Below are 13,481 nucleotides of genomic sequence, written 5' to 3'. Positions count from 1 at the left end.
CCCACTTCCTCTTATTTTCTTTGTCTAGTTTGAAACAAAATCACTGGGGTCCTCCAACATTAGCTGCTCCTGTTGAAATGTGTCAGTTATAATCCTATATATTTTGTAATGTGCTTTTGTGTTTGCAATGTGTCCCCTCCCCCTCCCTCCAGTTTTAATTGTTGTCCATTGTTGTAAGTAGGCTATTGTCTTTGTCATGCCCTGACGTGTGATTTTTACTGCCTTCTTGGCCAGGTCGGTCAGCATTGTAAAACAGATCTCTATCTCAATTGCTTTTTATCTGGTTAAATAAATTAATACGTTTTTGTTTTACTTTTCTCCAAAGTCTCAACTGTCAATTTGATTCACTAGACGGTTTCAACTCGACAACAACCATTCTAAATTGCCCCCGGCTTACTTCCTGTAGTATTTACTAGTATACTATTCTGTAAGTTCGGTTCCAAACTGTAGCAACACGATTCTGAAAACGTAACACGTTTGATCGTCCCCCATCACTACAGCACATGGGGAATAGTGAGTGAATGAACGAGTGAACCATTCCAATGAGAAAGCAAAACCAAGACCTAAGACAGTTACAGTTGTTGTGTGTAGTAGGCTATAAGATGTTTAAAACCTAGTTAATGATGAATAGTAGCCTACTTGTCCCTAAATACATTGCCAATAAAATATAAAATGTCTTCTGGTTGTCTAGTTTTTAATTGTGCCTGTAATCAATTTCTGAATACAGGATAGTGAGAAGAAAATGAACTGACCCAGTATTATAACGCAGGAAGTCCCTACCTACCTACCTACCTACCTTGACTCCTGTCCTCATCCCAAATTAGCCCACATTCTCTAGGTGAGATGGCCCTCTAGTGGACAAGAGGGGGGAAAGTCAGGTTGGTCTTGTTTTATCCCAACAAGAAACTGCAGTCAGAATTCGTACATTCGTTCTGAAAGTCTCCAACACTGCTGGGAGACAGAGCATTACACGAGGAATAGGACTATGCAAGCAGTTAGTAATAAAGTAGTTATACAAGCTGTGCTGCTGTTATAGATTTTGAGGAAACTTAAACAGCAATGAGAATAAATATCAGCTGTAAATCACATTTTTCACAGAGAGTCTACCTATAGAGAACACACACACACACACACACACACACACACACACACACACATCTACTGGTAGATCTCAGGCTGCTTACCGGTAGATCCCAGAATCATTTTTGGATAATGAGGGTACATTTATATTGTTAGTGTCTTGCATTCAACCAGTCAGTCAGTCCCTCCATTCTTATTGCAAACAAACAATTTAAATATACATAAACAAATACTGTTTATTGTTCATTGATTATTATCGCTTATCATTGGAATTATAAACGGCATTTCATTTATGAACATGTCTATGCCACACTTAATAGTTAGGAAGTATGGTAGATCTCATGATGTTGAAAAATGTAGACGTAGATCTGAAGTGTGAAAACGTTGGGCCCTGCTAATATGGAGGCTCGTTTGGTTCAACCATTGGCTGCAGAAGGGAGGCAACACGTTCAACATAACAGAGATCACAGGAGCTTGTGAACAGGGTGGAGGTGAAAAACACTTGTGTGTTGCTCAGTCATCAAGATGTATAGTAAACTGATGTTGAGATTCTTGGCATGTAAGATCATTCTGTTATCACCAGTCAGAAAGCCTTACATAGCTTTAAGATCATTCTGTTATCACCAGAGTCAGAAAGCCTTACATAGTTTTAAGATAATTCTGTTATCACCAGAGTCAGAAAGGCTTATAGTTTTAAGATCATTCTGTTATCACCAGAGTCAGAAAGCCTTACATAGCTTTAAGATCATTCTGTTATCACCAGAGTCAGAAAGCCTTACATAGCTTTAAGATCATTCTGTTATCACCAGAGTCAGAAAGCCTTACATAGTTTTAAGATCATTATGTTATCATCAGAGTCAGAAAGGCTTACATAGCTTTAAGATCATTCTGTTATCACCAGAGTCAGAAAGCCTTACATAGCTTTAAGATCATTCTGTTATCACCAGAGTCAGAAAGCCTTACATAGCTTTAAGATCATTCTGTTATCACCAGAGTCAGAAAGCCTTACATAGCTTTAAGATCATTCTGTTATCACCAGAGTCAGAAAGCCTTGCATAGTTTTAAGATCATTCTGTCATCACCAGAGTCAGAAAAGCTTACATAGTTTTAAGATCATTCTGTTATCACCAGAGTCAGAAAGCCTTGCATAGTTTTAATATCATTCTGTTATCACCAGAGTCAGAAAGCCTTGCATAGCTTTAAGATCATTCTGTTATCACCAGAGTCAGAAAGCCTTACATAGTTTTAAGATCATTCTGTTATCACCAGAGTCAGAAAGCCTTACATAGTTTTAAGATCATTCTGTTATCACCAGAGTCAGAAAGGCTTACATAGTTTTAAGATCATTCTGTTATCACCAGAGTCAGAAAGCCTTGCATAGTTTTAATATCATTCTGTTATCACCAGTCAGAAAGCCTTGCATAGCTTTAAGATCATTCTGTTATCACCAGAGTCAGAAAGCCTTACATAGCTTTAAGATCATTCTGTTATCACCAGAGTCAGGAAGCCTTACATAGTTTTAAGATCATTCTGTTATCACCAGAGTCAGAAAGCCTTACATAGCTTTAAGATCATTCTGTTATCACCAGAGTCAGAAAGCCTTACATAGCTTTAAGATCATTCTGTTATCACCAGAGTCAGAAAGCCTTGCATAGCTTTAAGATCATTCTGTTATCACCAGAGTCAGAAAGCCTTACATAGTTTTAAGATCATTCTGTTATCACCAGAGTCAGAAAGCCTTACATAGCTTTAAGATCATTCTGTTATCACCAGAGTCAGAAAGCCTTACATAGCTTTAAGATCATTCTGTTATCACCAGAGTCAGAAAGCCTTACATAGCTTTAAGATCATTCTGTTATCACCAGAGTCAGAAAGGCTTACATAGCTTTAATATCATTCTGTTATCACCAGAGTCAGAAAGCCTTACATAGTTTTAAGATCATTCTGTTATCACCAGAGTCAGAAAGCCTTAGTTTTAAGATTATTCTGTTATCACCAGAGTCAGAAAGGCTTACATAGCTTTAAGATAATTCTGTTATCACCAGAGTCAGAAAGCCTTAGTTTTAAGATCATTCTGTTATCACCAGAGTCAGAAAGGCTTACATAGTTTTAAGATCATTATGTTATCACCAGAGTCAGAAAGCCTTACATAGTTTTAAGATAATTCTGTTATCACCAGAGTCAGAAAGCCTTGCATAGCTTTAAGATCATTCTGTTATCACCAGAGTCAGAAAGCCTTAGTTTTAAGAGCATTCTGTTATCACCAGAGTCAGAAAGGCTTACATAGCTTTAAGATCATTCTGTTATCACCAGAGTTAGAAAGCCTTACATAGCTTTAAGATCATTCTGTTATCACCAGAGTCAGAAAGCCTTACATAGCTTTAAGATCATTCTGTCATCACCAGAGTTAGAAAGGCTTACGTAGTTTTAAGATAATTCTGTTATCACCAGAGTCAGAAAGCCATAGTTTTAAGATCATTCTGTTATCACCAGAGTCAGAAAGCCTTGCATAGCTTTAAGATCATTCTGTTATCACCAGAGTCAGAAAGCCTTACATAGCTTTAAGATCATTCTGTTATAACCAGAGTCAGAAAGCCTTACATAGCTTTAAGATCATTCTGTTATCACCAGAGTCAGAAAGCCTTACATAGCTTTAAGATCATTCTGTTATCACCAGAGTCAGAAAGCCTTACATAGCTTTAAGATCATTCTGTTATCACCAGAGTCAGAAAGGCTTACATAGCTTTAAGATCATTCTGTTATCACCAAAGTCAGAAAGCCTTACATAGTTTTAAGATCATTCTGTTATCACCAGAGTCAGAAAGCCTTAGTTTTAAGATCATTCTGTTATCACCAGAGTCAGAAAGGCTTACATAGTTTTAAGATAATTATGTTATCACCAGAGTCAGAAAGCCTTACATAGCTTTAAGATCATTACTGTATGTTATCACCAGAGTCAGAAAGCCTTACATAGCTGTAATATCATTCTGTTATCACCAGAGTCAGAAAGCCTTACATAGCTGTAATATCATTCTGTTATCACCAGAGTCAGAAAGCCTTACATAGCTGTAATATCATTCTGTTATCACCAGAGAGTCAGAAAGCCTTATGTATTTTGAATCATCAATGCATTCAGAGCTGATGAAGGTACATCTCCCATTAGCAGTGGAAATAGCACACAGTAGTCATTTAAAGCATTTTCACTGCTTGGTGTAAAAAAAGAAAATCTGCTCTGATCAGTTAGTTAAACATAAAAAAAAAATGAAAATAAGGTCCAGGTCACTAGGCCAGGACTTGGCCAACTATACACTGTTATAGAGGCTGTGTGTGTGTGTGTGTGTGTGTGTGTGTGTGTGTGTGTGTGTGTGTGTGTGTGCATGTGGGTATAATTGTAAAATTATAGTCTTGATATTTGGTAGTCTGGGGCATGTTCATAAAATGTGTGTGCGAGGACTCCAACTTGCTGGACTGGCAAAAAAAGCTGCAAAACAGTTGGCCAAGTACTGCTCTGTGTCTGCCATCATTGGTAGTCATTTCATTTGGAAAAGACGCTGTCACTTATACCCATAGCCTCATGTTTCTTTTTTTGATCTGCCCATGTCTATAGCCTACAGATAACATTGTGAGCATGATCTTGTATTGTATTGCATTGACTCTTGCTACTATTGGGTTTTGATACGATTAATGTCTCTAATCGAAAATCCAATAAAGAAATTAAAATGTGTGTGTGTGTGTGTGTGTGTGTGTGTGTGTGTGTGTGTGTGTGTGTGTGTGTGTGTGTGTGTGTGTGCGTGTGCGTGTGTGTGTGCGTGTGCGTGCGTGCATGCGTGCATGTACACTATAGCCTACATATTGATTCCGTGGGCAGGTTGTACCTTGGCTCTGTTTGTTTAATTTCAACACTCAAAGACAGCTGAGAGAACTGATTTACCAAATATTGATAGTAGCATTACTCGTAGTTGTAGCAGTGTATGGGAGGTTCCTTCATATCAGCGATCTAAAAAGCATTAGCCTATGATGCTATATTGCTTGAAATATGGTTTGGAAGCATCAACACGTGCTGCAACGATTCCACCACTAATCCATTAGTCGATTGACAGTAAATTAACTATTTATAACGAACTATTTATATAACCGGTACATTTTTTCATTTACATTTTAAGAAAAAACTAACTAAAATATTAAAGTTCTCTCGTTCCACCTTAATAAATGTGAATATTTTCTGGTTTCTTGACAGAAACTGATTCTCTTTGGTTGTGGACTGTTGACACAGTGTGACAGTGACAGTGTGACTGTGCAAATGTAATGGTCTGTCCTGGTCTGTCCTGGAACTGGAACTGGCCTGGCCTGGTCTGGCCTGGCCAGTGTGAGACCTCACTACTGCAGCCCCATTTGGAGGCGGGTCCGGCGTGCTTTGTCCCCACTCCAGAGCAGCTCGATCTTGTGCACGGCTTGGTGCGTTAAAACTGGTAGAGGAAACGCAACTTAGCACCGCATGCTTTAGCCATAGATATTTTATTACTATATAGATCAGGGGTGCCCAAATTCTTTCCCATGAAGGGCCAAAACTCAATCTGGGTGGAGGGCCGAGGGCCAAAAATAAACGTTGTGGAATTACATTAAAATGTATTGTGTTTTATAGAAAATTCTAACATTCTAAATCTAAAATAACATTTCAATATAATAATCTACTTTTTATCTGTTTGGTAATTGTAATAATTTGCAATTGGTTATATATATTTAAAAAAACATCTGCATTTGTGGGGAGCTTAAACATTTAACTCATTGAGTGCCAGCCACTTTTGGAGAACGGACGCTCCCAGTGCCAGAGTTTCAGAGCGTTTTCAGTGATTTCTCGAGGCCCACAGAATATTGTGTGATATTACTATGTAAACACCGAACATGCACAAAGAACGAGGAGACTATTGTATCATCAGCAAAAAAAAGTTTATTGATACCATTTTCCGTTCTTTAGTTATCAGCCGGAGAAGATAGGTTGTTTTGAGCAAAAACAGACGTTTCAAATTAGAAGCTGAGATAATCAGCCTTTTGTGAAATGAAGCATTTCAAGCACATTCACTGACTCTGAAGCTAATATTTTCTGATGTAGTGACGTGGTGTAGTTGTGTGGTGCCCTGCGTGCCCCACCCCCCTCCCCCCCCCCCAGCTGCAAACTCCTCCCCACACTAACACACAGCCTCACGCACCCAGCGTCTATTTTCGGAGCGCTCCGTTTTTGTGCAACGGCTCCCAGCGCGACACCGAAAAGCCAAACCGGACTGCTGAGAATGGTTTGGCCCTTCGGGGTCGGGTGCTGCTTTTCTGGCGGCTAATCGTGTGGAGAAACTATGCAGCAGAGACAGAGGGGCTCAGTTGTGGGCGCGGATTGACTGCTGTTCGCAGCTAACGTTAGCTCCAGCCAGAGCAATCTATATGGCTCTGGCTGCAGCATGCATCGGTTTCTCTTTCATCACGGCTTTTTCCTGCTGTTTTCCTGACCTTTCTCTAATCTGGAGAGCACTGTCGCCACCTAATGGGTCCGTAAAATAAGTTATACACCTTCAATAGCTCCAATATTTGTACAGGAGATGCATGAGGCTTTGATCCACGTCCCACCGTCAAAAAACGCATTTGACGCTGATCGACGTCATTGGCACTCAACGTTACTATTTGATTTGACGCCGATCGACGTCATTGGCACTCAATGAGTTAATCAGTAAACACCCCGTTAAAAACAGTTGTATTTTCCACCTTTGTAATCAAGAGAGAAATTTGACTTAATTCACAACTTGAAAAATCCTCAAGGTACTTTGAAAATCAGCTTTATTGTCCATATTTTGTAAACAATTTGCCATGACAATTTGACAAAAACATGCAATATCCTGGTTGCTAATGTGGTTCCTCCTCTGGTCGTTAAAGCCGCCTGTTCAGAGGGAGGGGAACTGGTTGGAATAGCGTGAACCTCCCACGTGCTATGTCCTACCGGTGAAGCTTCCTCTGTCAGGTGAAAAGAAGCGGCTGGCTAACTGCCCATGTCTCAGAGGAAGCATGGAGCCAGTTTCGGCTCTCCCCAGATCGGCAGAGGGTCGCAACCAGGATAAATAAATTAAGTTAGCACTAATTGGGGATAACAAATGGGATACAAAATCGGGGGGGGGGGGGGGGGATATATAATGTATATATATATTTTTTTTTATATATTTTTTTTCCCAAATCCGTGGCGGGCCCCAAATTGGTCACCACTGATATAGATGATTCACCGCAGGCTCTGCCAATTCTAACAAATGGTCCCTGCCACTCTCCAAAATGGTCACGTGGTCACCTCTCCCCTGAAGTGTTGTGAGAGGGGGGTCCACCCGCAATGCCGACCTTAGGTTTAGGCGTGGGGGGTGGGAGAGGTTAGGTTTAGGGTTAGGGTCTGGGGGAGGTTAGGTTTAGGTGTGGGGGTAGGTTAGGTTTAGGGTTAGGGTTAGGGTCTGGGGGAGGTTAGGTTTAGGCGTGGGGGGGAGAGGTTAGGGTTAGGGTCTGGGGGAGGTTAGGTTTAGGTGTGGGGGTAGGTTAGGTTTAGGCGTGGGGTCTGGGAGAGCTTAGCTCCAGCCGGTCCACCGACAAGCTGCACGCCGCCTCACTCAGCTGGTTCTGCTTGTGGGCTATCGGCATTGCAGCCTGTCGGCACATAGACGCGGCACCGTGAGAGGACTGTGCCTGGTGACGCAGGGTTAGTGCTGACCCACAGTAGCTAGCTAACTTGAAATGGAGATTGTGAGTTCCCAAACTCCACACAAACCACACATATAAACATAAAGCTATTGCATTAAAAAAAAAAATTCTAGCCACAGATTTAGCTACTACATCAACGAAGTACTTCAGCTCCCTGCTAACGTGAGTTCCCGTTGCCAAATCTTGCGAGAGTGTGTTGCTGAGATAGAGACAGGTCTTGAACAAGTTTATTTTCCCCCTGATCTGTCTGTCTGAAAAATGCCATTTTAGTGTCAGAAATATTCCGAAGATATGTGGCTTCGGAGAATGGGCCGAATATTTGACTATGGGGGTGAAATAATCTGTCATAATCTGAGATCACATTGACTTTTCCCATTGACTCCAATAGACTCAGACCTGCCGAAAACCTCCTAAGTGGGCGTGTCCGTGGAAAGCCATGGGCAAAACGCGTGTGCCAAAATGAGAGGAAGTGAGTTGAAGTTGGGACGTCTTGCTTGAAATCCCACCGTGTTTTGGTTTAGCTCGGCGTGGCCAAAAGTGCCAGTGAAAAAGAAGAAGGCCTCAATGACAGTGGTTAGCCCAGGGCCGGTTCCAGAACAAGATGACTAGGGATGCATCCTACAGTAGATAGGAAGGAGTGCACGTGCACAGGCCGACCCGGGCGGCCGGCCTTCTTGACATGTTATTTTACTAAAAATAATGCATTTTACCATCATTTCAGGTAGAATGATACCAGCCAAGCAAGAATATTTCAAGTGTTTCAAGTGCTTTACTGAAATATTTGGACCATATAATGATAATACAATTATCTCAACCTTAAAAGGTTACATATAGGTGCCAAAAAGCCATAAATTCACATCAAAGAACAAAGAAAAACAACAATTATAATTCAAGTTTAAAGAGTAAGTGTGCAGCTGCAGCATTTATTAAAAGAAAAAAAAAAAAATTCAACTGAGCATGCATACAATTAAAATAAGGGTGCAATGCGTGCTTTTGCACCCCTGTAAAACCGGGCCTGGGTTAGCCATAGTTTCTCCACCCACTACACCCCACCCAAATACTGTAGGTGCTGGGAGAAAAAGATAACATGGGCAAAGACATTGAGATAAGAAAGTAAATGCCTGTAACTATATGTATGTAGTCCGTCATGTCTGTGCTGTATACATTACTCTTTAGATGCACTCCACCATGCGATGCAGTACAGTCAGGAGTCTGTCGGCCCTGTGTTGTCCTTGTCCTGGCTGGGTCAAGGTAAACATACATACTCACTCATACTTTGACCTGTTTGTTAATATTACCCTGGAGAGAGAGAGGGGGGAGGAGAGAGAGAGAGAGAGAGAGGCGAGAGAAGAGAGAGAGTGTGTGAGAGTAGGTGACAAATAGAGCACAGACAGACAGCACAGGGGAGTCTGCCGGTGCTGAGGTTCTTTTTGGAGCCGAGGTTTCGATCATGGTGGAAGCAACATCTAAACCAGCTGCAGTTCTACTGTTGTTCCTACTGCAGACCTGCCTGGCTAACCGTGGTAAGGAACATTTTTTTTTTTTTAAATAGTATTAATGGTAAATTATCTATTTACATAGCAGTTTTCCAAAAATAACAAAGTAGGGGGGCACTCAGAGAGCGCAGACAGACCTAGCTCCGCCAAGGCCAATTCAGTCTCCTGAGAAGGCCAATAGTCCAGTCTGAGAAAAGAAATTGAAATAATAACAATAACAATACTACTACTACTACTACTAATAATAATAATACAAATACAGCTCTCTGGATCAGCCCCAATCAAAGTTAATTTACTTTTTTCTTTTTAAATAATCACTATCTGTCGCTGTTCAGCAGATTATGTCAGGTTGGTTGGAGGAGCCAGACGCTGTGCTGGTCAACTGGAGGTGAAACAAGAGGGAGGAGAGTGGAAACCAGTGAGTCACCAGAGCTGGAACCTGAAGGCAGCAGATGAGGTGTGTAGACAGCTGGACTGTGGCTCTGCTGTTTCAGTCCAAAGGAGAGACGGTTCCTCAGAAAGTTCTGCGAGCTGGCTCTGGTCTGGCTGTCTACTAGCGCCTGAGATTACACTGAGGACGTGTATATCTACAGAGTCAGAGGCTAAATACTCTTCCAGAGTGCAGATCACCTGCTCAGGTAACACCGGCATCAACGACATCAACTATGACAGCAATGTTTGCAGTCTCCCCCTTCCTCTGTCACAGTGACAGTCAGTGGTTGTTTATTGGACTGAGCTATAAAGTTATCCAGGACAATGGCGTTGCTGGAAACTCACTGATTTAATTTGTTCAACCCCGCTCTTTCACTGTAGTGCCCTTCAGCAAGGCAGCTCTGCCCTAACTGCTATAGTGGAGCTGTTAACATAGATCCTATAATAAGAATAAGAAGTGTCCGTGTGCGTGTGAGCAGAATTTTGGCCGGCCACGGCTATGGCGTTTTACGTGCGATCAGGCTGAAACCTTCAGGGGGTGTAAGGAGCACCCGTGCGGGTGACCTGACAGAGCCGGATTTTTTAATATGTCATTACCCTAATTACCTAATGATGTGATGATGTCATCAGTGATGTTATCCTTCCTGGCTGTGGCTATTCTCTTGTTGGACATATGACCTCCTGACAATACGACTTGCAGGTCCAAGCGCCAAGCCTCTATGCGTTGTCAATATGCCACAGTGCTGTGTCCCTCATTGTTTGAATAGATCCGAGACCCCCAAAAAAAAGATCCAACTGTCATTCTACCGCTTTTCTTGCGATGAGAAAGAGAAGAGGAAATGGCTGCAGTTAATAAGGTAAGTTACAATTCGGAGAAAGTATGTAGAAAAACAAAGTTTGGCGCTAAGTCTAAAAAGATTATCTATAAAAAGTTATGTTAAGTAAAAAAATATATTTATAAAAATATATCTAAAAAGATTCACGTTTGCCGGGCTAGTTGTTTTGAATGAGGAGCGGTGCCGCTTGGCTCCGGAGGTGACGCGGGGTGAACGTCTGTCGTCAGTCTTAACAACCGAATATAATTTCAGTGATTATGTCATCTGTGATGTCATCAGTGATGTCACAGAGTATGTGACATGCAGCAGGCGCGCCTAGGAATTGAGATTGCTAGTAATAATAATGGCACTTGCGCCGCCCAGGTGTAGTAGAAAAGACATAAAACACAGACATAAGACAATAAAAGCACAAGATTTACAAACAGGACAGTTAAAGATATACTAGAATAAATAAATGTGTACACAGAGCTTAAAGGAGAATTCCGGTATTTTTTAAGCTAGACCTTATTTTTGTATTTTCTTTTTAGGTTTAACTAACTGATCAGAGCAGAATTATTTGAAATTGATGCAGTATAGATCAAGTTGTGCAACTGGCTGGAGCAGATTTTAGTTGCTTTATTTATTTTATTGCCACGCATCAGCTCATATCATTATTATATCATACAGATCATACACTAGATGCACTTCAATAGAGAGCCGCAGGGATGACGTATTTTTGTAGTCAGAACACGGAAGTCCCGGACTTCCTGGTTCTTCACTGTTTCTGTCTATGGGATTTTTGAATGGGTTTTTCCTTCAAATGCTTCAAATACAGTCTCTGGGCAACGCAAGATTAATCAAACGCGAACCAGAGTTCCGTGGGATAATCTTCACACATGAGGACCACTTTCATGATTTTTGTAGAGTAAATGCGAGCCCTAGAGGTAAAAAGCTCGAGCTAAGCTAATCCAGAACTACACACTGTCGCATAGGCTTCCACGTCACGTCAGCACTCAACCTGGACTTTTGCTGATGTGTGCACTGATTACCCCGGGCTGAACGGGGCTGAACCAGGTGAGGGAAAGAGAATTTCCGTGTTCGTCCTTTGAAGTGGTGACGTTATTGACGTATATATCTCCATCGACTCAACAGTATAGTCTCATTTAGCCGTTTGCTAGCTAGCCGCCCTTTTAACGGCACGTAAAAGCTTCAAAACTCATAAAAGTGGTCCTCGTGTGTGAAGATGATATTACTAAACACTGGTTCGCGTTTGATTAAGCCAGCGTTGCCCAGAGAGATTATTAGAAGCATCGCGCCAAAAACCCATTCAAAACTCCCATAGGCGAAAACAGTGAAGAACCAGGACTGTTGGCATCGATGATTTCCGGACTCGTTTCTGCGGCTCTCTATTGAACTCCATCTGCCTGCTTCAATAGAGAGGCAAAGTGACCGCCTACTTCCTGCTTCAGCACTGTACCAGAAAATTTCATCCGCCATTTATTTTCCCATACTTATTTCGTAAAATGCGTATAAAAATAGTTTTACTGGTTCAAACCAAACGGTACAGATATATTTAAAAACAGGAGAGATCGCATAACATTTCACTGGGACCAAAACATTAAAAAAATGTGCATTTAAAGAAAATATTTTTTCGATGTTTTTTAAGTTTTGGTCCGACTGAAATGTTCTATGGCCTCTCCCGATTATAGCGTTAGCTGAACCATTTTGTTCAACGAAGTACAACTATTTTATAAGCATTTTACGAAATGTCTATGGGAAAATAAATGGCGGATGAAAATCTCTGGTACAGTGCTGAAGCAGGAAGTGACGTTCCACTTTGCCTCTCTATGGCTCTGCTCTGGGAATGTGAAAGCCTGAGAGTCTGGCCAGAGTCTCGTGAGAGTTGCATTGTTGTTGCAGGAAAAGTCGAGTCTGGTTAAAACCATCCGGATCACGAGAACTCACATTCTGTTTCGTTCTGCCATTCTGTCTGGCCTCCACCTTGCACCCAGTGTTTTCAGTGGGTGGGAGTACATTGCATTGACAGACAACTCTTCCAGCCAATCAGCGTTGCCAAAACCAGTCCATCAGCCAATCAGCGTCGGATCTATCTAGTTACGTGCAGGCAGGAAGGGCATATGGGCAATTTCGGCTGTGATCTTTGATTTCTGCTCCCATTAATTAGTGGGTGTATGTGGGGGAGGCTCCAGGTTGAAAAATGCCGAAATTTGCCTTTAATATTGCAATAAAATATATAAATGGAAATAGGTTTGACTTTAAAATACAAACAAAAAAGTGCCTTTGCTGTCAAAAAATAAAATAAAATAATTTGGACATTGCAGTTAATTTCGTTGACTCTCTTTACTCTCTCCCCCTCTCTCTCAAGAGTCTGTGAGGCTGGTGGGTGGGACCAGTCTGTGTTCAGGCAGACTGGAGGTGAACTCTAACCAGTCGTGGTCCTCAGTGTGTGAAGCAGACTTTGACCAGCAGGATGCAGAGGTGGTCTGTAGGGAGCTTGGCTGTGGGGCTCCTTCAAACCTCCAGGGGGTGCTCTATGGAGAAGTGGAGGCTCCAGTGTGGACCAAAGAGTTCCAGTGTAAAGGCAATGAGTCCACTCTCCTGGACTGTGGAAGCGCAGCTAGAAACAACTGCTCACCTGGCAAAGCTGTTGGACTCACCTGCTCAGGTAGAAGAAGAAGCTTACACTTGGCTTAATTTATGTTCTAGTGTTGTAGAATGGAATTTGTATCAATAACATCATTCTTCATCCGCATTAACCAGATAGCATCTCAAGCCAAAAGAGACGGTGACCAACTTTGAGCAAAAATAACAAATTAAGCCAAGGAGTTGGGAAAGTTGTCTCACAGAAGTGTATTAGCCATACATATCCCTGTAAACAGCATTACAGGGAGACTGTATACATGAATACAGTAAAGAT

The sequence above is a fragment of the Poromitra crassiceps genome (genome assembly GCF_964638095.1).
Source record: "Poromitra crassiceps genome assembly, chromosome: 17".
NCBI classification, from domain to species: domain Eukaryota; kingdom Metazoa; phylum Chordata; class Actinopteri; order Beryciformes; family Melamphaidae; genus Poromitra; species Poromitra crassiceps.
This window is presented reverse-complemented; position numbering follows the sequence as displayed.